Source organism: Nyctereutes procyonoides, unplaced genomic scaffold, assembly GCF_905146905.1.
Source record: "Nyctereutes procyonoides isolate TBG_1078 unplaced genomic scaffold, NYPRO_anot_genome, whole genome shotgun sequence".
NCBI classification, from domain to species: domain Eukaryota; kingdom Metazoa; phylum Chordata; class Mammalia; order Carnivora; family Canidae; genus Nyctereutes; species Nyctereutes procyonoides.
In genome coordinates, this window is record NW_026575142.1 from 51,752,228 (window position 1) to 51,777,833 (window position 25,606).

The window sequence follows — 25,606 nt, forward strand, 5'->3', positions numbered from 1 at the left end:
CAAACCAAATAGTTGGTTATACAACTATTTCTTATATTTCTTATTTCTTTTTTTTAATTAAAAAATAATAACTTTGTTTTTTTTATATTTCTTATTTCTAAGAAATAGTTAAAGCTTTGATTCTTCTGCAGAACAGGATGGAAGATCACGGGTTCTCTTGGAAGTGTACAGGGCAGCAGTAATGAGTGGAGAAAGGATTGGCCTTGGAGTCAGAAGGCCTGTGTTTACTTTCCGATTCTCCTATTTTCTGGTTGTTGGATTCTGGACAAATAACATACCGTCTCTGAGCATTAATTCTTCATCTGTCCAAATGGACAATCTCTGCTTCATGAGATCATCATACGTTAATGTAAAGGGAGCACCTATTTTGGGGACCGATTCTTGGGCTTTATAAACACTAAATGGATTTTTTTTTTCCACACAAGTCCTGTGATTTTGTTGGTGAAAAACCAATAGCCGTCGTCTGTCTTCATTTTGGAGGTGGAGAGGACGGTGCTGGGTAACCAGGGGGTAAGTTCCACTTTAATTTTAGCTTTGAGAAAAAGAGCAGGGAAAATGTGGTAAGCAATTGCTTCTAAAAAGCTGGGACTAAAAGCACTTGATGGATTTGTGCTGGCTTCCCGGTAGACTCATCTCTGCACTGCCCGCATAGCACAATTAATAGTTATTACTCAAGAAGGAACAAATAAAAAAAGCGAGAGCAGGCATAAAAACATCCTTTCATCTTCCTGACGATGGTCCCCTTTGTCAGGTCTGTGGAGCCATACCTGTGAATCATCCTGGGAAAGCACAGTGTGGGTGATTAGAAGGAAGATCTTGTGGCTCATTTCTTACCCACTTCCTGGGCTGGGGAAATGTCTCAGCTCATCTTTCTTATCTACTGATGTCTTGTCAATATCCACTACCGTTCACCATGCATCTTCACAAACAAGGGCCTCTTTCTCACTCCAAACCATCACCGTGTAGAGAGCCAGTTACACTCTCTGCAAAGTTGTAGAGCAAAAACAGAATAAAGCTGAGAAGGTAAGAACGGGGCCATGGAAGAGCCCTGGAGTGTGGGTACAGGACAGAGTCTGAGCAGGAGCGTGAAAACACTCAAGCTACGCTTGTGTTATGGAGCTAGGAAATGAGTCACGTTCTGCTACGGACCGGGCACTTGACCTTGCGTACTTCACTCTTAAGCTCCCAGAGTCCATGAATCAAGTGTTGCCACTTGCAGTCTGGAAGCTTTGAGGAGGGGTACCCCAACTGGGCATCTGCTTCTGCCATAGATTCAACTTTTTAGGCACAGTGGAGGTGAGGGTAACGGATTTCACAGTATGTTCCTGTGTTTGAATCCGGCTGAAGCAGGAGGGACTTTGAGTAAGCTACATGGGGTTTCTGAGTTTCACTTTTGCCCTATGTGGGATAGGAATAGGGTTGTTGTCAGCATGGAGACCTTGCACTCTGTAAGGGACCTGGCACAGAAGAAACTCTAAATAAATGATTGGTATTATTGATATTATTCTTATTATTATCTGTCACCACAATCATTTCCTTGGCCCTATCTCATAGGGATAACTGTGGCCACAGGAAGTATTCACTGTGAAAGTGGTTTGCACTAGATAAATGGGAACTGCACAGTGAATAATGCAATTAAAGAAAGCTCAAAATCAATTCCACCATCTTCTTTTTTATTTTCACTCATGGGTTATTTGTCGTTAAGTCTTGGACTGTATCTCTTTTTTTTGCCACCTCCCTTGGATTTTTCCCTTCTTCTCTCTTCTACCTGCTATTACTCTAAGCCGAGCACTCATTGCCTCCTGCTGTACTGGTGTTCCTGCCTCCAGGCTCTCTGAGAGCCTGCTTCTAAAGTGTGGTTCCTGGGCCTGTGGCACCACCAGCATGCCTCACAGCTTGCTGCAAATACAGCATCTCGAGGCCCTCACAGACCTGCTGAATCACAGGGCATGTTCATCACCCTGCTGTGGGGCCTCCATCCAACTCATTCGCTCAAGAGTAGCTTCTTATCAGTGTGTGCGTGTTCTGCCTTTGGACTATTTCCTGTCTCTAGTTGCTCTTAGTGCCTCTTTTGCAACAGGTGGTCGAGAGGGGAAGCATGGGGCCATGGAAAGGCATTGGAATAGGAGAATAGCAATTCAATCCCGGTTACCATCCATGACTTTGACTATGACAATAGAGTCTCTGAAATGGTCTCTATACTTTTATGATTTCCCTTTGTTGCCCTTCTCCACACCACATGATGAGATCTTCTTAAATTGTTAATTGGATCACATCTCACCCCCTGCCATATAGTGGCTTCTTGGTATCTAGAAACATTCAGAAGACCTTCTTGTGGCCTGCAAGGCACTGTGAGGTGGGCTTCTCTTGTCTCCTACTCCATGATCACTTTATTCGGTAAGGACACATGAACCTTCCTTTGGTCCCATGTATAAGCCAGTTTTGTTCCCACATGACCTTCTTCTCATTCTGTCTATGACTGGCTTGGACTCTTCATTCCAGGCTCAGTACAAACGACATCTCCTCGGCGAGATCTTCCTTAACCTACAGCTAATGTAGCAAACCTCTCCCCTCTCCATCACTTTCTCCCTTTATCTTGTTTTACGTTCCATGTAGCACCGTTCTCTGGAAGCATGGTTACCGTGTCTTTGCTTTCTTCTTGTATATTGCAGACTCTTTTGGTGAGGGATATCTTAGTTAAAATAATGATGGTCATGATTTGCTGAGTGCTCACTATGGGCGAGGCACTGTGTATAGTGCACTCTAATGGATCAGTTCATTTGGATTATTTCATTCTCTTTAATGGATTCTTTGTGTCTTTGTCTACCCTGGTCTGAGGGTATCAACTCCCAAAATGCGGTGACAGTATCTATTTGTTGTCAGTCTGTTCCCAGCCTGTAGAAGATTGCCTACCATTAGGCATAGGAGTAGTGCTCAGGAAAATGGTTGTTTAGGAGATGTATGGATCCCAGAAGATTATTGCTGGGGAATACGTCTACATGGAAGGAAAGAGAAAGAGTCCCTCATCTCCTATTCTGGGAGAAAATAGCCTTGAGTTCATCTTTATCTTTAGTCTAAGACAGGGACCAGGCGTTGGAATCTGAGTTGGGGTTTGCTGTTACAACCTTGGGTACAGAAGCGGATCCTGACAGTCTGGGAGAGGGGTTCTCGAGTGGCACCTTAATGAGAACAAACCCTTGCTAATACTTTCGGTTTAGCGCATAGTGTGGCTGGAAATACAGGGCCTTATGACTTTTACGTTCTTTGCGCGCACGCTTTCGATGTGCGTATGTGAGCCTTTATTATTATGGACTCAGCCGGCAGTAACCATGGTGAGTAGACCTATCACACAGCATTTTTCTGAGTCAGTTTAAAATGCTGACAATTAAATATACCGTACTCTTTTAAGCGATCCATCAGTCTCCCTTGTTGTCATGGTGACCGGAGTATATTTAGAAATGTGACAAGTACACTGAGTTCAATTGCACTTTTGCCAAAACATAGTTTTGCAGCTAAAATTGAATTTCCTGATTGAAGATCCAAGTGCTGTTAAGGGGGCATAATCGTTTCTATACATTATTCTGGAAGCATAACTTACATCATTGTATTAAATCAGCAGTTAAAGTCTCACTGGGCTAGTAAGATACTGACAATTGAGTGGTTGTACGTAGAGTTGATGAAATGAAGTAAAATAAAGGCGGCATCATGTTTTTTTCTTTAAAAATTAAATTGGGCCTCACCAATATAACTAGTTCAATGATTAATACCTTTATATCTTTATAAAGAAATTGTAGGTAATCGTGCATGTGTGTGTTCTTCCGGATTTTATTTTTAATTGAAAGAAATTTATTAGGCACCTCCTCTCTCCTACATACAATCTATTCTTAGCAGTATGAGGGCATCTCTTTTTCTTTGGTTTGACCTCGGATTGACAAGCATCCTTATTTTTCCCCAGCCTTGTTCCTGCTGGGTTCTTCATGGGGTTAAGCGATGAAATGAACATGACTTTTTGCCGAAACAAAAGGGAAAGTCAAAGTCCCCTCTCTTGTCTGGTTGGGAACTAGGTTTGGATTCTCACTCCCTGTCTGTCGTTTGACCTGTCTCTGCAGTGCTCGGAGAATGATGTCGACGATGCACTCCTTCCTTGTTCTTTCCACCAGAGGAAGTTGAGGAACTTATCCAATGCCTGGTCATTATTACAGCCCTGCTTCCATTCCTGGCCAAAGACAGATTTTTTTTGCTTTGGGGATGAGAAATAACAAGTCCTGGATACTTTTGCCTCTGAGTTTTCATGGAGCTGAACGTGTCAGCAACTGGGATAGATTTTGAACCCTTGATGCTATATGGTTAAATTGTTTTTATTTCTTTCATGTACATTGCAAACAATGATGAGATATCCTAGTTATAATAACAGTGGGTAAGATTTCCTGAGTTTTTATTATATGCTTGCATGTAGTAAGCTTTGTATGTATGTATGTATTTGAGCACACACACACGCACACGAGCAGGGGGGTTAGCAGGTAGACAAAGGGAGACAGAGGGAGAAGCAGATTCCCCATTGAGAGGAGAGCCCAATGCAGGGATTGATTCTAGGACCCCGAGATCATGACTGAGCCGAAGGCAGATGGTTAACCAAATGAGCCACCCAGGTGCCCCTGTAGTAGGGATTTTAAGGATCATTTCAGTGGAACTACACAGTAAATCTTATGATGTACCTCTGTTGCCATTCTTATTTCACATTAAGGAAACAGGTATAGAGAGATTTTGTCTATTGACCAAGAGTATACCTCAAATAGCAGTGGAGTGTGGATTCTGATCTCAGTGCCCTACTGACCAGTGCCTGCTGGCCTACCCCGTGGTGAAGTCATATAGATATTTCAGTGTTTACAAATGTTCACTGATGTGGCCACTACATAACAGTAAACAGGTAGCAGGGTCTGAAGGCATTGCTGAGTTGCCCTGTGTCTCCCCTAATGGTTTAGAACCAAAGGGGTTTGGTACTGGGCAGAAAGGGAGCGTATATAAGTCCTGCCTAAGTGCTATGGTTTGGTATCAGGTCCTCTTTACATTCTTCAATGAGTTTTTGTTTATGTGGGTGATAGCCAATGATACTCATCTTAGAAGTTACAATGGAAATAAAAGATTTTAAAGAAAAATGTTTGTATAAAAATAAGCACATTTCCCAAAAGAAGCAAAAGAAAAAATAGGGGAATAACAATGTGTCATGACATATTTTTTTTTAAGATTTTATTTATTTATTCATGAGAGACACAAGGAGAGAGAGAGAGAGAGAGAGAGAGAGGCAGAGACACAGGCAGAGGGAGAAGCAGGCATCATGCAGGGAGCCCGATGTGGGACTCGATCCCGGGACTCCAGGATCATGCCCTGAGCCGAAGGCAGGCGCCAAACCACTGAGCCACCCAGGGATCTCCACGACATAGGCTTTGATTAAAGTTTATAAAGAAAATCTAGAATTTACAACAAGGGTTGGAAAAATGAAGTAGAAAAGATGTAATTATGGATTTTCTTCTTTGAACCTACACCAAAACTTGACAAGTGGTAGTTTCCTAATGTGCAGTTGCAGCTCATATCAATAAACTTCTTTATACTTTGTTATATTAAAATTCACTGATCTAATATTCACTTTGAATCGATCTCCACCTCTGTATAACACCACAAATTGGTCATTTGGAAGTACTGGGTTACTGAGTTATACGTATCTTCCAAATGTTGACAAGTTTCATTGTGTAAGAACAACAGTAAATCACATTCATTAATATCACCACTGCTTTCATCAAAAAAGTATTTCAATTATTAGGAATATGTCATGTTGGGCAGCCTGGGTGGCTCAGTGGTTTAGTGCTGCCTTCAGCCCAGGGCCTGATCCTGGAGACCCAGGCTGGAGTCCCATGTCGAGCTCCCTGTGTGGAGCCTGCTTCTCCCTCTGCCTGTGTCTCTGCCTCTCTCTCTCTCTCTCTCTGTGTGTGTGTGTCTCTCATGAATAAATAAATAAAATCTTTTAAAAAAGGAATATGTCAAGTATATAATAGTAGTAGATGCAGTGTTTTTGAAATTCTAATTTTCACTCTAAAACTGATTTTTATCATTTGCAACAAATACCGTTAGTTGTTTTCCTTGAAATGATGGATTCTCTTGGTTTATTTTTGAGACAGTATCTGGCAAGAGCAAGTCTGAATGACCGTGGTACGTCAGTCATTCTTTCAAATAAAAATGATGTTCCACGCAACCTGCTGTTTAGCTCTTGACTCAGTCACACAGTGCATTTCTTCGAGATGATCATTGTAGTTTGGGATTCAACAGAAGGTCTTTATGCCTACTTTCTATTTTGTCACATAGAATATTTAAAAAGACGTGTTCAAGGATTGAGTTTAATAAAATAAGTTTTAGTGCATGGAGGAGAACCTATCCTGTTCTCCTGTTGTATCCTGTTGTAAGTGAACCTATCCTGTCTTTCCTTTACTGTGGGTACCTGGTGGTGAAAAGTACACACACTGGCCATTTTTCTTTAATTATTGAAGTACAGTTGATATAACACAGTTTTACATTAGTTGGAAGTACACAAGTGTTCCAAGGATACACATGGTAAATTCAACAACTCTGTAAGTCATGCCATGCTCACAAGTGTAGCTACCACCTGTCACCGTACAATGACGTTACAACGTCACTGACTATATTCCCTATGCATGTCCCAGCTTTTAGATACTCATACTGTTTCTAGTATCTAACAAAGAGAAGTGGGTTTGAGAGAGAACTTTAGAGGAAGGAATGGTGGAAATCTAGAAAGTGATGTGGAGCGGGTCATAGGGGAGAATATAAGCATCCAAACTTAATGAAGTGCTAAGAGAGAGGTAGCAAGAAGTGAAGGAGACGGAGAAATTAAAGCTACCCTTGAGAATCATTGTGGTGCTACTGCTTGATTCGTGTTAAGACTCTGGCCATTTTTACCCACTCTTGATTGCTTTTGCACCATTGGTGCAGATGTCAATGCTGTGAAAAACACTCATCATGGACATTGAGAGCCAATCATCTAATCCTGTCCTTTCATTTTTCAGGTCAGCAGTGCTGAAAGGGACCTAGCCAGGACCACAGCACTGGTTAGTAGCAGTGCTTGGACAAGAACCCAGATATTAGTGAATTCCTCTTTTCTTCTTTTAACTTCCTGTGCCAGTTTTAGGAATCTCAAGGTAGATGTTTCTGAATTTTGTGAATATGTGGTGTCCAATTTATATAGTTATTGAATTTATTTGGAAAGATTTCCATTGTTTTTTTTTTTTTTTCATGTTAAGCCCTTTGCATGTTTTCCCCGCTCTGTGCTCACTACCACACCACTGTCCTCTTTCCCACTTTTCAGTAGTGACCGCTGCTGCTCTTTAAACAGAACAGGTTCTGTCTTTGCCAAGACCTGAGAGAAGTTGCAGGAGCGGTTCAGTGCTTGTTCATTTTCTGGTTTAGAATCCCAGCTTTGCGGGGCAGGTGGGGGGAGACTCAGGGAGTTTGGGCTGACATTGCCACTTCCTTCTTCACCTGGACTCACTCATAGTCACAGGACAAGTTACTGCATCCACCCATTCCCTTTTCTGTCACAGCAAAGTCATCTCACTAGAAGACCTCCACCTCCCACTTCTCTATTATAATTCTGTTATCTTTTTCTTTTATCTTTCATGTAGGAGGGAGGTCATGCAACCAAAATTACCCTTTACCTCTGCTTTTGCTGATGTCAATATTTTATGTGATCTATTTCCTTCAGTAAGAACTGGTCAGACTGGCATGGTGCTGGCGGATGCTGGGAGGGGCTATAGCACTGGACCCCGGTAGCACATTTTCTCTTCAGGACCCCTCTCCTGTTGACAGTGAATTTTTTGGGGGGATCATCAGGTTGAGATATGTTACATTATATGAAAATGAGTGAATCTGGCAGACTGTGAAACGTGGGTTTGTGCACTTTCAAATGGATCCTTCTCTCAATTTCCAGTACGTTGAGTGTTCTTTTGTGAGATCTCCTTTGTTCCTACTTCTCATTCAGCATTGCATTGCTCTCTCCCACCTGGGAGCTTTTTTGCGTTTTGTTTTTTTTTTTAAACTTTGTTTTCTAACATTCTTCTTCCTCCATGTCTGTCTGGGTTTCCCAAAAGTGAGCTATGATTTGACCTTTGGTTACCCCTGTGAATCAGCTTTTCCCTAAACTTAGGCCTTCGATAACTTCCTTTTCTAATGGTTTCTGTCCTTGCTTCCATTTCAGTTTTTCTCTTTCTTTCTGATATTCTGGTTATGGCTCTTGTCTAGCCATTTATTAGGCTCACTTATTGCCTACCAGTAGTTCTGTTTTAACTCTTTAAAATGTGTTCTCCTGTGAACTTCTTGAGCCCGGGCACTTGTGTGTGGCTCATCCCAGCCACCCCATGGATGTGCCGAATGGATGCTATTTTTACCCAGGGGTCTCTTCTTCAAAGGCCATTCTTCAAATTTGTATCTGGAGATCTGAGCTGTTGTTTATCTCTCAATATTGGGCAGCTAAATCTCTGAAACACAGAGCTGCCATGGCCCATCTTTTAATGCTGACTCCCTCCCACTGCCAGGATGTTACACATGCCTTCCCCGACAGATGGCCATTGAGCCGCCACTTGAGCACTTCCAATTCTTTGTGAGGCAGTTTGTTCTACTGCTGGACAGCTTCATGTTTCATGCTCTCCTTTGCATTGTTCTGAAACTGGAGTTTGCACTGTTTCCACCCTAACAGTTTTAGCATTGTATATTTTGCAGAAGTGTAATGTGTCTTATACATGACCAGTTCTCAGATTCTCAAGGGTGGCTTTAATTTCTCCATGTCTTTCACTTGCTGCCTTTCTCCTAGCACTTAAACAAGTTTGGATGCTTATATTCTCTCCCCTGGTCCCCATCACTTCTAGATTTCCACCATGCCTTCCACCTCTAAAGTTCTCTTTCAAGCCCGCTTCTCTGTTAAAACCACAAACTCACACTTTTTCCAGTATCTAAAAGCTGGAACATGCATAGGGAATATAGTCAGTGATATTGTGATGCACAGTGATACTGTGATGTCATTGTATGGTGACAGGTAGTAGCTACGCTTGTGCTGAGCGTAGTATGACTTACAGAGTTGTTGACTCACCATGCATATCCATTGAATACTTGTGTACTTGGAACTAATGTAACATTGTGTATCAACTGTACTTCAGAATTAAAGAAAAATAGCTAGGATATAAATTCTAGTATCATAACTTACTAGGTGGGGGGAACTCAATCAGATTACTTAATTGTACTGAGCCTTGGTTTATTCAGATGCAAAATGTGTGTAATAATGACTTCCAAGAACATTTTTAAGGATTGAAGTATGCAAAATGCTTAGCTCAGTTACAGAAACATGGTGCGTTTAATAAATGTTACTTTTTGCTTGATTAACTCTTTTTGTGTTTAATCTTTCCAATGATTCTCTTTTGAAAATTTTAATTCTAGTATAGTTAACATACACATAACATACAGCGTTACATTAGTTTCAGGTATACAATATAGTGATTCAGTAATTCCACACATCACTCAGTGCCCCTCGTGATAAGTGTACTCTTAATCCCCATCACCTGTTTCAGCCATCCCTCCACCAACCTCCCTTCTGGTAACCATCAGTTTATTCTCTATAGTTGAGTCTGTTTCTTGGTTTGTCTTTTTTCTTTATTTTGTTTTATTTCTTAAATTTCACTTATGACTGAAATCATCTGGTATTTGTCTTTCTCTAACTGATTCCTTTCACTTTAGCGTAATACTCTCTAGCTATGTCCATGCTGTTGCAAATGGCAAGATTTCATTCTTTTGTATGGCTGAATAATATTCCATGCATATATACATGGAATATATACATATGTATGTATATATATGTGGAGTGGAATATATATATGTATATATGTGGAATGGAATATTCCACATATATATATGTATGTATATGCTGACTCCTTCCCACTGTCAGTCAGGATATTACACAAGACATGTGGGAAGGAGTCAGCATTAAAAGATGGGCCACTGCAGCTCTGTGTTTCAGAGATTTAGCTGCCCAATATTGAGAGATAAATAACAGCTCAGATCTCCATATATATATGTGTGTGTGTGTATACATATATGTGTATATGTACACCACTTTTTCTTTACCCGTTCGTCTGTCGGTAGACACTTAGGCTGCTCCCATGATACGGCTATTGTAAATAATGCTGCAGTGAACGCAGAGGTGCATATATCTTTTCAAATTAGTATTTTTGTATTTATTGGATAAATACTCAGTGGCATTACTGGATCATATGGTAGTTGTATTTTTAATTTTTTTGAGGAACCTCCATTCCGTTTTCCACAGTGGCTGTACCAGTTTGCATTCCCACCAACAATGCAGGAGAGTTCCTATTTCTCCACAACCTTTCCAGCACTTGTTGTTTCTTGTGTTTTTGGTTTTAGCCATTCTGACAGGTGAGATGATATCTCGTAGTTTTGACTTGAATCTCCCTGATGATGAGTGATACTGAGCATCTTTTCATGTGTCTCTTGGCCATCTGGATGTCTTCGTTGGTGAAATGTCTGTTCATGTCTTCTGCCCATTTTTTAATTGGATTGTTTGGGTTGATTGGGTGTTGAGTTGTATCAGTTCTTTATGTATTTTGGTCACTAACCCTTTATCAGATACGTCATTTGCAAATATTTTCTCCCATTCAGTAGGTTGTCTTTTAGTTTTTTTGATTGCTTCATGATTTCTTTTTCCTTTTTAAAAATATGACTTTTAGAATTATTTGAAGAATTTCTCCCTTTCTCCCTTTCTTCCTCTAGTTTTTTCTTTTTAGATTTTATTCATACTAATCCTTAAAAAAAATCCTATTGCTTCTAGATTCATTTCCCTTTTACTTTATAAGTTTGTCTATAACCTAACAGGGTTTTTTGGAAAATACTATTTTTATCTACATGAATTTTTTCAACTCCTGCCTACATCTCTGCTCATGTATTCATCAGCTTCTATTATTCTTCCTGTGGAAAACATTTGTCCCCCCCTTTTAATGGGTTAATGATGATTGGGCCATTGCAGATTACTTAACTCCTCATTGAACTCCTCACTCAATAGCTTTTAGAGTTTTTAGTTGAATGATATATTTTTTAAATTAAATATTTAATTAACGTCAGTTCAACCAGCATTTACTCAGCACTTTTTTTTTAAAGATTTTTATTTATTTATTCATGAAAGACACAGAGAGAGAGAAAGAGAGGCAGAGACACAGGCAAAGGGAGAAGCAGGCTTCATGCAGGGAGCCCGATGTGGGATTCAGTCCCGGGTCTCCAGGATCACACCCCTGGGCTGAAGGCAGGCGCTAAACCACTGAGCCACCCAGGGATCCCCTACTCAGCTTCTAATATGACATGTGTTGAGTGAGGTGCTCTAGGAATTACATAAAACACTGTTTTAATTTGTTCATGCATTCATTCATTGAACATTTTCTTGAGCCCTAAAGAATCAGATTCTGGGTTTGGGGTTCAAAAAAACTGAGTTAGGGTTTCTCTCCTCAAAGCACATAATGAAATAAAAGTGATAAGACAGTGTGGTAATTTCAATGATCTGGGAATGGATCCATCCAGGCATTGTGAGAAAGGCTACTTCACCAAACCTTTCTAGATTGGGAAAAGCTTCACAGCAGGTGGGATACTTAAAGATTGAGTGAGGGGCTTAAAGTCTACTGGAAAGATAAGTCCCCTGCTAGGGTTTGGGTTGTGTTTGGTTATTAAGCCAATTCTGTGAAAAGGAACCACTAAGTTCTGTGTATTACCCTTGACTCTCCTATTCCTTTCAGTCATTCACACAACACTTTTCATTCTTCTGTTTATTTTAGGGGCTTTAGAACCAGCAGAATAACTGAAAGATAGATGTGATGATATTATAGTTTTGCTTCTGGGACCTAATTACTGCACAAATGCATATTTCTGCATTCCAAAGTAGCAATAATAACATAAATACATAAAAATAATCTCATGATAGTATGACACATTACAGAGTGTTTCTCAATCCATCATTTCATTTACTTCTTATAGAATAGCTTAGTGCTTGTGGGTTTCCTGAGTGTCTTCAGCACTGTTACCGATAGATAAGAGCCTAAGAGTTAGCAGTGAATAATTATGTATGGAGGGTTTGCAAAGAATTTTTTCTCTCTTCATTCCAAGGTGATCACGCTGCATTTTCTGATTTTACTTAGATCCCAAGACCAGGTCTGCCCATTATGAGGCCACTAGGAAGGCATCCTTTCACCACTTTGTGTCTCAGCTTTGTTACTTGTCAGATAGGAATATTGCTGCTGTTACTAACAATAACACCGACTTTGCCTCACTGGGTTGAGATGAGGAGTTAAATCATTAATTTGTGTGAGTGCAGAACGTATATAACCAGTCACAATTATAAATCTAAAATGCACCTTTTGAGTGACCAGATTATCAGCTGCTTCAGTCGAAATAAGTTCAACTTAAGTTTTATTTGTTTCTGCATGCTTTCTAAGGTAGCTTCATGTTGTACTCTCCTCTGTTTAGCTCCAAGTGACTGCAGGCAAGTGCTGAATGTTCAGTAAGCACTTGTTGAGTGAAGTTTTTTTTTTTTTTTTTTTTTTTTTTTAATACTGACCTTTTAAAGTCCAGCGTTGGATATTTGTAAGCTACTTATATTTTTGCTTAGGATTCCTCAAGCCTCTCATTTAATTTCCAGATTATAAGTTCCACTGATAGAACCCTTATAAATATCACATTAAGAAGCTGAGCATTACCTTTAGGCCAAAGCAATTTACTTTTTAAAAATCTGATTAATTTCAACACAATCAGCCGGGATGTCAGAAGATCTCAGTGCCTCTGATAGATGCTGACAGGTGAGGAAATTAAAATCAGGGAGGGAAGCAATTAAATACTGGCAAACATTACTTTAATGAGACAACCAAATCATTCATAAGCCATGGAATATGTTGTATTTTTGATAAGTATCTTAGGGTGGCGGGTGAGAGAGTGCATTTAAAAATGCTCTTTGTATGGGATCTGGTGATGAGAGTAGAGGCCTTTCTGTGTTAGTTACCTATTGCCTTTGGCCTGGTCTGACATTTCCATAGTTTTTGGAGACAGACTTCCTGATAATTGTATTAAAGATTATGCCGTTGTTTAATTTAAGCAAATCTAGTATATGATTTAATTTGAATAAGTAAATAATTTAAATCGATCTTACCTCTACCACTACCTTAAAACTCAGACAGAGACACCTGGGTGGCTTAGTGGTTGAGCCTTTGGCTCATGGTGTGATCCCGGGGTCCTGGGATCGAATCCCGCATCAGGCTCCCCGCAGGGAGCCTGCTTCTCCCTCTGCTTATGTCTCTGCTTCTCTCTCTGTGTCCCTCATGAATAAATAAATAAAATCTTAAAAAACTCAGACAAATGCACAAAATCCTTGACAAAGTAATTTTTGGCCCTTTCACAAGTGATTTAGGGGTAACCGCAGTCAGGACCTATGAAAAGAGAAACCTAGAAAAAAATGCATATTTCATACAACTTCCAATTCAGAAGACTTGGGAATTAAAGTACAAGAGCAGAATCTAGGCACTTGATCCCGATTAAGCTCTTCTTTTCAAGATAACACCCCTGTATTCAGGAAGGACATCTGAGACCAGAATGCTAACAAGTTACCCACTTGTTGGCTCAGTGCAAGTTTCTACAAGGCTCTGTTATGTTGCTCATTGGTATTGTAGCACTTGTAAAATATCAAGTATTAAGAAATATCTTTACATTGACCACAGTGATTCTGGTGTTGGTTGGTTGGAATTTGTGTTCGTAATGTCAGGATCATCATTGTAGAATTGTATTGCTAAAAAATTGTCCTGGGATGCAGGGGTCAGTTCAGAAGATACCATGGTTTGTGAAATACCTGTTTTCTCTGCTCTCTTCATTTCTCATATTCTTACATTCCTTTCTGCCTTTTTCCTTGTTCCCCATCATATTTCTTTCTTCTCTCTCTTTTTCATTACCTTCATGTATTCACTGCTGTTTTCCCCCAAATACAGTGTAAATTATCAATTATTCTGTACTGGTTCCAAGTTGACTTGGTGAATCTTGCTTTTGCATATACTTTAATTAATAGGTTGAAGTTTTGCAAATTAAATGTTGAGTATACAGGTTTCTTTATTTTGGGTTGAAATTGCTTCTGAAGATGAGAATTATTATTTTTTTTTTTTTTTGAGAGAGAGGATGGGTGGTTTGACCAAGGATGCAGACTGCCAGGATCTTGGTCAGCACTTATAAATACAGAGGCGGCTAAGGACGACTGACTTGCTTTATTAACCAGATGCTACAGTGGGGTTTGCCAGTTGTCCAAGATACCTTTATGAGTCTAGTGGAGAACTCCATTACATTAGGTAATACCCATGAGTTTTGGGGGATGCTTGACACTCCAATCATGTGAGGGGGATGATGAACTTCTTAGCTAGGAGGCTTCAGCTTTTGTACTGCTTAACATGAGACTTCTTGATGAGAGAGAATTCAGGGGCGCTGGCTTCTGTTGTTTCTGTGGCTTGTGTTTTGAGAGTTTGCCAAAGATGTTGCATCTCTGAAACTATACTGGGGAGAGCTGAGAAAGTCTGCATAGTAACCCTGCATCAAACACTCCTTTTGCCCTAGCTTCATAATGTGTCACTTCTGGTTAGACCACAGATATGAAGTCTTCTCTCTCTCTTTCTTTTTTTTCCTTTCACTCACTAAAGAAACAGGGCTCAATACTAAATGGCTTTGGTGCCTTGACACTTTTGTATGGTATGTGCTCCCAAATGGGAGACTGCATCACGTAATAGAAGGGTGCTTACTGATTTTGGTGTTCAGATTCAAGGTTCCATTTTTATCTGATCCATATTAACCATATAATCTTTGAAGTTTGGTTTCCTTATTGGTAAAATTGGCAATAAAGATGATTAATGTTTTGATTTTGGTGGCCTATGCAAGACTTTCTTGCAGGCTGCATTATCAACCATGTTCTATTTTTAACCTTATTTGAGTCCTATATGTTCTTCTGTTGGAAGCTTCACCTAAGGGACAAACTTTAGGCACAAAGGCACAGACTTTAAAATGATTTGTGATGTATCTGAAGTTCCTTCACTTAAAGCAGCATCTCTTGCTTTTGGGCGTTGAGAGGAAATTTAATTTTTAAAATTTGAGGTGTTGCCTTTTGAAACAAACATTCTTTGTTTCAAGAATGTTGTTAGGTGAGGCCATGGGAGATACACATTGATAATTATTGCGGTGTTTTAAAACTAGGCATATGAATCAAAGAAATTCCCAACCCAGAGATATTCTCTAGCACTGTGTGCTTCTAATGTCATTCTTTGATCAGATAAACATGGGCTCATTGGAAGAAATATTAATGTTTTGTATACCACCACTGTCCATATCTATAGATATGAAATAATGGAGGAAAATCTTCCAAAAAAAAAAAAGTGTGACTGAGTTTGGCTGTGAAGTAGATATTAAAATCCTTATTTACATGTAAGGAAATTGACACTCAGAGAGTTTAAGTAATTTGCCTAAGGACATTGTTAAGAGGAAGACCAAATCTCCAAATCTCACAAGGTTCTAAATCCCTTGTGTTTTTGCTACTATCTCATGTCAATCAAATAGTTGGTCTTATTTTACTCTTCCCTCCTCCACCCAGTCTACTGAATTAAGTCAATGAGTTGTTTCTATTTTCCTAACCTAATAGCCCAGGACAGACTAAGCTATAAAGGAAAAATCACTGAAACAACAGGCGGAGTCTGGAGAGTCCAAACTTGTACCCTACTACGTATTATACTGTGTAGTCTTGGGCAAGTTACGCACCTTTCTGAACTTTAGTTTCTGTATCTATAAAATGACAACAATAATAGTCATATACAATATATTTGTGAAGTTAATCATGAGAAATATGCTAGTTCCTATCTCCTTCTGTCTTGTACCTCCACGAATTTTTGTTTCCTCACCTGTGAAGTGAGTAGACCAATCTCTTCCTGTTTCTTTGCTGGGTTGTTATGGATTGAAGCAAGATAATGAATGTGAAAATGTTTTGCAAAACAAGAAACTGCTATATATATATAGAGAGAGTTTATGACAAGATACAGAATACAGATTAGTACCTAAGAGTAACGTGTACCTATTTCATTTACAGACGCTGGCATTGTAGTTTGCTGAATCTTACATCCACTGACCATTCCAGGAGCTAGCTATCTGAGGTAAGAGAGGATCGGCACCTTTTTATTTATGAAATGCTCATAAGTGTCCTAGCAATAATATTGAAGGTTGATTTTACTCCCAACAAAGAAATACAGAAGCATTTAATGAGCAGCAAAACCTGAAAAATGGCCAAAGCAATGAACTACCAGCTTTTTATCTTTTCTTGATTTAATTTCCCCTTTCAATTTATAGTCTTCATGGTTTAATTCCAAAAGCACAAAAATCCAGGCAACACAGGAAATTCATATTTACCAAGTATTTAAGTGTCCATAATGTGCAATGTTCTTTTTTTTTAAATTTTATTTATCTACTTTAGAGAGAGAAAGAGAGGGAGAGAGGGAGAGAGACAGAGAGAGAGAGAGAGAATCCAAAGCAGACTCCCCGCTGAGCATGGAGCCTGACATGGGGCTCCATCCCACAACTGGGAAATCACCATCTGACCTGAAACCTAGGGTCAGATGCTTAACCAACTGTGCGACTCAGGTGCCCCCATAATGTACTATGTTCCTATCTACTGCCTCTTTGTATCCCTAGCTAGCCTGTGGCAATAGGGCTTCTCTCCAGTGTCCTGGCTCTTGTTTGAGTGAAATTTTCAATACACTGGGCTGCCAGTGCTTCCTGGCTCTGAAAGGGACCAAACTCCTCTTGTCAGCTCCATCACTGTCTTTTAGCTGTCCAGTAAAGATCTGAAAAAGACATAATTCAAGGCTATAATGACAACAACAAAATGCTAAGAATACAGAGAATGAGCTAGAGGTTTTTGAACTTAGGACACATGGTATCTACAGTGCTGCTCTTCTGGGGGGCCAGTGCGAAGGAGCTAGGCCTTTGGTGAATGAACATTCTCATCGTGATTTTGTCAATAAAATAGAGGCAAGAAGAAAATATGTAAAGGAAGCATGAGAGTAGCAAAACTTGCAAGATAGGAGTTTTCTTTTGTGGCTAACTAGCCAATATTTGCACTTCCCAGTTAGGTCTGCAGTGTTCTATGTGGTCTTTGAGAAGACTTGGATGAAAAAGAAGTGAAGAGGTCAATATGGTGTTCCTAACTACAGGCCCCAAAGTATAGCAACTTTGTGGAAGATTTCAGCATTTAAAGAAGATATCAGCATTTAAAATACTGTAGACATTTGTTTTACTGAATATTTCAGCAAATATTTCATGTTATTTACATGATCTTGAACTGCCAGTGTGGCTTCGGTTACACAGACCTTTGAAAATATTGAAGTTTGTTGTCATGTTTGTCAGAGTTAATAGTTGAGAACTGAGTGGACATTGTGGTGTTATATTGATATGATTTTTTAAATTAATGTGGTTTTTAAAGCTAATATTCACCGTAAGAACATGCCATGTAGGGCAGCCCGGATGGCTCAGTGGTTTAGTGCCGCCTTCGGCCCGGGGTTAGATCCTGGAGACCCGGGATCGAGTCCCATGTCAGGCTCCCTGCATGGAGCCTGCTCCTCCCTCTGCCTGTGTCTCTGCATCTCTCTCTCTCTCTGTGTGTGTGTCTCTCATGAGTGAATAAATAAACTCTTTGGGGAAAAAAAAAGAATATGCCATGTACAAACAAGGGGGGTCATGTATGGACTGTGAAACGCCTCTATAATTAAATAAGACAGAGCAGCCACTTATTGTTTAGATTTTACTCTCTGTCCTACAACAGAGAAGGTTATAAAAACCTGTATTTTGGTCAGGAATGATTCCTGCCCATTTTTGGGTCCCTCTCTTGTCCGTAAAATACTCCAGCAAAAACTCCTTTCTAATTTATTTCATGTATTTTCATGGATAAATCTATCAGAAAAGAATGTCCTGTAGACATGTACTATAGTTTTTGATAGCCCTGTTAGGCAGAGACCTAAGTGGTTCCTTCAGAGAAGCTGCAGGTATATTAACTTTTCTCCAAATGCCAGTTGTTAAATATTAATAGAGTAAGCTTTGAAACTATGTAACCATGCCCCCCTTCTGCACTGAAACCCATCTTGAAACTGCAAATTGGAGTTTAAGCAAGCCTTGGGAGGTTAAGAAATGATTGCTCCTGAGACAGAGGGGTTTCATCTATATCTGATTATCCATCCAGCTGTCCATCCATCCAGCTATCCATCCATCCATCCATCCATCCATCCATCCATCCTTCCTCAATATTTTGGAGGTGGGGATTGGTGGGCAGGGAAGGATAAAAACTTCTCAAATAACCTTTAGGAGGTAGAGAAGTAAATATTCTGGGGGCATGTTGTAGAAATTTAAAATCATCTTGTAATAATTGGTATCAGTGGCAGTAATGAAGAAAGAATAACAGTTTAAATAAATAATTAGACTTGACAGTAGATGTGTCAACAGGTACCCACTTAATGAGTGTAATCATGTTTTTCTCTGCTTTCAACGTTGATCCACTGACTGTGGTGTGTTCCCCTGTTCCATTTCCAAACCAAATCTATTTAAAGCTGCACTTCATGGAATCTGAAACAGTATACCCTGTTTACTATTTAGAGCTGATACCCAATGTTCTGGAATAGGCAAGATCTGTACTTGAACAAGAATAGGCTTCTGGCCTCCTGTAGATGGTTGATTATCCTTGTTTTCCACAGGGTGATTCATTAGCAGGGATGAATAATACTGAATTAATTATCATGGACTTGTCTCTATTGCTAGAGTGGATTGTTTATTATAATTTGATGGAAACAGCCCTAGTCTACCTTAAGTCAAATTAATCAGTTACTGCTTTTTTTAGGTGGAGGTTGAGGCAGTAGTTATACATGAAAGTGCTTCTTAGTTACCTAGATAGAATAGCATTGTTTTGGGGAGCGAAGCCATGTGTTTTATGTTGTGTTGTGTGAACCAGACGCCGTGAGAATCTAATTATGATCCCAGCTCTGGCTGTGTCACCTTGGCAAGTCACTTTCCCTCTCCAGGGTCCAGTTCAGTATCTAACAACAGATGGAGTTGGACCAGTTGATCATGGCATTACTTCTAGTCAAATGTCCTATTGTCTGTGTTTGCATTTCTTAGCCAGTCTTTTCTTCCTCCTGCTGTTACTTTTCTGAAGTCATAGGAAAGTCTTATGACTCTACCACAGAACCGGTGCTTGGAAGTAGGTATTTCTCTATTAGTTTTGTGTGTGTGTGTGTGTGTGTGTGTGTGTGTGTGTGTTTACATAGCAGAAGAGCAGTTAATGATTTGAATTATATCTACACTAGGGTAGGATGTTTATGCACTGATCATCCCTAACCTCCAGCAAATTCAGTTTCTGGTTAGAAAGGAAGAAAAAAAAGTCCATCTTCCTCCATGTTTCTCTACTCCATCATCTGGGTCTCATTTTTAGAGGCTTACCCGCTGGTCAGCGTTTATGGGTTCTTCTTCTGTTTGACTTCTGTAGGTTGAGTCATTGACCTGTAAGGAGAGGTCAGAATGTCAAAACCAGAGGAGACTTTAGGAACCAATCTAGCCAGGTTACCTCATTTCAGAGACTGAGGTTTGGGATCAAGGTGCTAGTGGCAGATCCTGGCCTAGAACTTTTCTTCTGACTCCATAGTCGTATCTCTGTTTTAGGAGAGATATCTCTTTCTATAAACTGTCCTTTCTCTTCCCAGTATTTAAAGAGCCATTGTTTTTCAGGTAAAACCTGTCTCAGTGTCAAAGCAAGAATATGAGATGCTTTTAAAGCAAAAATGGATTCCAGCCATCTTTGTTAATTCCGTGGGGCAGTAGAATATTCTTACTGGCTGGCTTCTGCTGTCTGTTTTTTATTAGGAGACTATGGATTCCCCTGCAGTCCTTCCTGTAAGGGATGACTTGACCCTGACATCACCTCTGTTTCCTCCACCCGCCTCCTGCCCTTTTTTGATCCAGTGAATTATAGGAAGCTGAGGATGAGCACCTAGCTGGCTGTTTACTGTGCATAGTGGGGAACATTAATAAAGAGAAGACAGATGAAGGATTAATAAGCAAGAGGACAGGAGAGTAATAGCCAACACAGTGAAATCTAGTTCAAGGCCTGTAATTCCCAGGTGCAGTGCTACAGGAGATTAATAGCAACATCTCTCATTCTTTCAGACTGTCTCTCTGCCTTGTTCTTATGGGACTGGGCTGGGACTGAGAAGCAGCTGGATTGATCTTTGCCAAACCAAACTCATGTTTTCATGAAATTTCCAGGTCCAGAGGAGAGAGTCGTAATTATCCATCATTTAAAAGATAATTTAGAGGCCACTGGATCTAAGCACATATTTTGGACCTTCTGATACTGAAATACAGAGTGTGGAAATCATTTTATCCAGTCTGAAGTTCAAATTCTGGCTCTAATTACTATGCTTCGACTCTGTTGAAGCAATGACCTCGCCCCGAACCTCAGTTTCTCCATCCATGCAATGGGAAGAGAAGGGGGGTGGAATAGATGATGTCAGAGGTTCTCTCAGTCCTGATTTTCATGAGTCTCTGATCAGTCCAGGGTCCCATAGCAAGTGTGCATCTGAGCCAGGTCCTGAATCCAGAACCGCCTTTCTGTGGTTTGGATTGTGCATCATCATAGCTTCTACTACCCATGGGGGCGCTAAACAGTGTATATGCATCCTTCAGCCTTTTAAAAATTAAATACACCCTTTTTTTCCCTTCCGTTGACAGGTCTCTTTTTGTCAAGGGACTTGTCTAAGGCAGTAGTTTTTAATTTGTGTGTGGCGCCTCTGTGTGTTTATGGTGGACAGTGTAGGGAAGAGGATTATGGAATGTTTAAAAATTTAGGTGAATCTATGAAATAGTTAAAAATGCACATCTGCATAAAACGTTGTCTATAATTTTAGGTGGTTTGTAGACCTTCTGAAGGCCAATGTAGATTCTAGGTTAAGCAGAAGATGTTCTTCAATATGGAAGGCCTGAGGTGACATTTGGCTGACATACATATCCTGTTGCTGTTGGATTTTTCCACAGTTCACCTGTGGTTCTACTCTGAGTGTCAGGCTCATTTATAAGCATGACCCTGGACAGTTAAATATCTCAGACTGTTGAGTTGAAACTGCTATTCTGCTCGCTTCATTCACTCACTCAAATTACTTTTAAACCAGAATCAGTAAATGATAGCCATTTTAATATATTATTTCATTTAATCTTGCAAAACAGAGAATTATTTTTTTTTCCATTTTTCATGTACAGAAGCTGAGCTCAGAGTGGTTGAGTAATTTGCTCAGTCATACTGCTAATAAACAGCAAAGTCTGGATTCAAATCCAGATCTGGTCCCAAATATGTGATTACCTCCAGAGATCATACTGAATATGAAGAGGGACAATGAAAATTCTATAAATCATAGAAATCCCTGGTAGAAAATGGTCAGTGGGACCCAGAAGAGTTCAGAGAGGGAAAAGATCACATGTCCTGAATCATTTAGGCGATGATTTATTAATTAAATACTTATCTGGTACCCTAAGGCAAACTAAGAAATATTAGACAATTGTATAAAATGCATTATAAGTAACTTATTTTTTTCTTTTTCTTCAAACCTCTATCAGGTTAGTGGTCTCAATTTCTTCATTTTTGTAAGTGAGATGAGGAGGAGACAAAAACCGATTAGAGTCATAGTACCCTGATAACTCTGAGTTATCAACTGGATTGGAATGTCAATGCTTTGGGGAATCCGTTTGTTGTTTTCTCCCTTGTTATACTGAGCGTGGGAGTTTTTAACAGAGACTCCTGACCATGCATGGATCAGCACAAATGCAGATGTGAGCAGCTAGTATTTGGATCGTGCCAAGATGTAATGTCTGCCACATGTGTGAAGCTAATGCTTAACGCTCGGTGACCCACTGTGAATGTACGTGCGAGCCATGAGAGTGAAAACTGGTGCCAGAGGTGAAAGAGGCCTCAAAGATTGTCAGGTGCACGGCCTTCACCTCACCCGTGGGGAAACAGAGGCATAATAAAAATCAGACTTCATACCAGCTTCTATGATAGTGTTGACCTCGATTTTCTGTCTTCTGCTGGCTCACACTCACATAGCCCATGAGCTTGATAGGTCGATACACCTGGATTGGGAATGCAGCATAAGTAGTTGCATGACCTTCGATACATTACCTGATTTCTTTGGGTCTCAGTTTTGTTGCCTGTCAAATGGGAATCAGGACTGTTGTGAGGATGAGTTCAGTATACAGAGGCATTATGGTTAATGTGATTGGTAATCCCCGTCATAGCCCGAACACACAGGCTGGTTGTCCTGCTTTGACAGATATTACTTCCTGATTTCATCTTAGTTCTTCTTAGGCCCTTGCTTGTCAAAGTTTGGTCTGAAGACCAGGAGCATCGACAACACCTGGGATCTTGTTAGAAATGCAGACTTCAGGCCACACTCCAGACCTCCTGAATTGGAATCTGCATTTTAACAAGATCCCCAGGTAGTTCATATGCTCATTAGACTTTCAGAAGCATTGTTTTATGCCTGAGATCAATGTCAAGGCCATTGGCCATGGCCTGGTGCCAGTGGCTGGCATCCTGCCAGCCTTTTGGGGGCATGCCTTACCCATGCCTTACCATGGCCAGAGGGAAGCCTGTGAAGTCGCTCCCTGGGAATCATGGAAGGCTGGCTTGAAGGAATCCAGCAGCCTTTATCTTTTCAACGCCTTTCATTTCCTCAGAACTACGACTCACAGGGGTCAAACTGGGATTGGATCCCAAAGGCTTTCTGCTCACAAAGTCCATGTTCTTTTCATTAAACCATGATGTCTCAGTCGAGAGGCACGCTGGGCTGTGCGTATGAGAACTCCCTATTCCCCCATTGTGTGGATGTTTCCACACTGGCTGTTTTACTCAGTTACTCAATTCCTAGAGGGGAAGAATTAAAAAAAAAAGAAAAAAAAAAGGCAAAAAGCTTGAGTTGAAAGCCAGGATCCTGCAGCTTAATCAGTTATTTTCGTATTTTAATGAGGATGACTATTGTGAAATAAGTAATTATTAATTACTCAAAACTAATGAAATATTTTAGTTTCCTTGCTAAAAAAGCATATGGAAGCTAAAAGAAAGCATATGGGTGTTTTTCGGGAAGCATATTGGTGAATGGACAAATTACAGTGGTGCCAATATGCCTTTGCTGTCTGGCTAGGGCCATCACTGTGTGTGCTGGCATCTGAGTCCTCGTGTGTTTAAAGAGATTTTTAAAAATTCCCATCTGATGTGTGTGTTGGGTTGCCTCTGGAGTTACACAGCTCCGTCTCACAGTTCTCCTGCCATGATTTCACTCTGACCTTGCTTGTTGAGTGTCCCTCGTACACAGCCTCTGCCATCGGTGGCTGCCACACGCCTCCCTCCCAGATGCTGGAGACTCGCAGGGTCTCCCACGCTGATGGCTGCATGTTGAGACTGTTCATCCGATGGTTTTCTACAGCAGTAGAAACCGTACCCTGTTACGCTGGATGTGCATGCTCCCCTGGGGAACCCGTGTGATACTGTGGGCCAGCCATTGGTTTCTTCCTTATGACGCTGGGATGATATTGCGCGTGCCCCTCCACTCACAGGCACGGCTGTTTATCCAGTGTGTGGTCCTTGCCCTCTGCCTCTCCTCTCCTTTCTTTTCTGTCTCTTCCCTCTTGCTCCATAGGTAGTCAGTCTGGGAAATAGTTTGATGGATTTGGAGGTGGTTGAAACTGTTTCCTCTGCTCTGGGGATTGCACACTTCTGGGCTTGGAGTGATCAGAGGCAGCGTGGTATGTTTGAGAAGGTACTTGGCCGAGTGTCAGAAAAGTGATGCTGTAGACCAGCCTGACCTAATAAACATTTACTTGGCACCTGCTGAGCAGGGTGGGTTGCTAAGAAATGGACGAAGGGAGGTGGCAGGGATGTGGAGGTGAGTTTGAGTCAGGGCCAGCTGAGACTCAGTGTGATGTGTGAGCTCAGTACTTACACTCTGTGAGTCAGAGAATATGAGGAACTCTTTCTACCTGGGAGTTTCTTATAGAAACTGGATCGGAGTTGGCTTTGGAAGATGGTTACATGGACTTTGATGGGATGTTACAGGAAGTGGAGGGGAAATTTCTGGCAGGCCAGAATCGATCGGCCACTGGCAAGACCAGAAGCAGGTGATTACCAGCCATGTCCAGAGAACAGGAAGTGGCTACCAGAAGTATCCATTTGGGAGAAGTCACTTCTTCTCTGGTGGGACTCAGTCTACTCATCTGCAAAACATGAGCTTTGGACAAGAGGGTTGTCAAGCATCAACTCCAACTGGATTCTTTAAGATCTCCGATCCCACAGCCAGATAAGCCATTTAGCTTGACTCTGCCAGCTGACTGTGGCCATGGACAGGGCCCAGGGCCCACATGTCCTGTTCCTTAACTACTACCCCATGTAGCATCCTGATGAGGGGTGGGTGGGGTGATCACTATTATCCTGGCCTTTGTTGCATAGAACACAGAATGTTAAAGTGATCTGAGGAATCAAACAACTAAGACATTTAACCATCTAAGGTACTGATGACCCTTCTGCACAACTTCTCTAAAATGCCACCTCTTTCCATGTCGTATGGGCCTTGCTGTCCTGCCTGGAGGAACAGCTCAAAGCCCTCTTCCTAGGAAAGCCTTCTCTCTGTACCTCTTGGCTCTGAAATACAGTCTTAGCCTTTGACTTTGTTTTATAATGAAACTTTCTTTTGATGGCTATGTTTTCATGTTTCCTCACACACAGCCCCACCCCTCCTGCACACAGATTATAATGGTTCTGAATCTAAAGACGACTCTCTGCTTCTTTGAATTTCATGTAGCTCCCAGCAGTGCCCTAGACATAATGTTCAATGAAGAAGCACATAACTATATTCTTCAACAGTTTTTCCCACTCCATGTTGCTTGGGTTTAAGATGGATATGAGACATATATAGAGGCATCTAGAATTGCAGAACTGGAGAGGGACTTAACAACTGTCTATAGCCCTGGGAAGAAATGACTGGCCACACTTCACCCCCTCAGTTAGCTGCAGGTCTGAGAATGGCATCCTTATCTGGCTCAGTGATAGAGGGACAGAGTTCCTGCTTACCACCCAGGCCTTGACTGGGTTCCTCCTTTCCCTGAAGACCCTTAGGAATAAAGGTGGCACACAGGACACTGCCGCTGTATGAAACCGAGAGAAACGAGCAGACATTTATTGGGTATCTATTATGCGATGGGCCCTGTGACAGATGCGTTGGCAGAGGTTAGCTTGGTCGGTTGTCATAAGCTAGAATTTGCACTCTGCATGAGGGGGCCAGGTTGTAATCAGGATGTTTAGCAAAAGCCCTTCCTTAGGAGCTCTGATGAGCGTACTGTAGTAGATGGGTCCTTACCTCCCGGAATGTGGGCATAGAGCTCTGCAAAGTTGCACACTCAACTTGTT

At 40.9% G+C, this 25,606-nt stretch overlaps 1 protein-coding gene across 15 annotated transcripts in view; it reads left to right on the forward strand.

Moving 5' to 3' along the window:
* The window catches only part of LPP (LIM domain containing preferred translocation partner in lipoma), a 674,822-nt gene that overhangs the window by 153,787 nt on the left and 495,429 nt on the right, over positions 1 to 25,606 (forward strand). For 14 of the 15 annotated variants that reach the window (XM_055308459.1, XM_055308473.1, XM_055308464.1 and 11 more), the window contains one exon: positions 16,208 to 16,271. The gene's annotated coding sequence lies outside the window, so the exon portion shown is untranslated. Of the gene's footprint in view, positions 1 to 7,073; positions 7,206 to 16,207; positions 16,272 to 25,606 lie in introns of those variants that run through there. The other variant, XM_055308468.1, reaches the window with a different exon arrangement.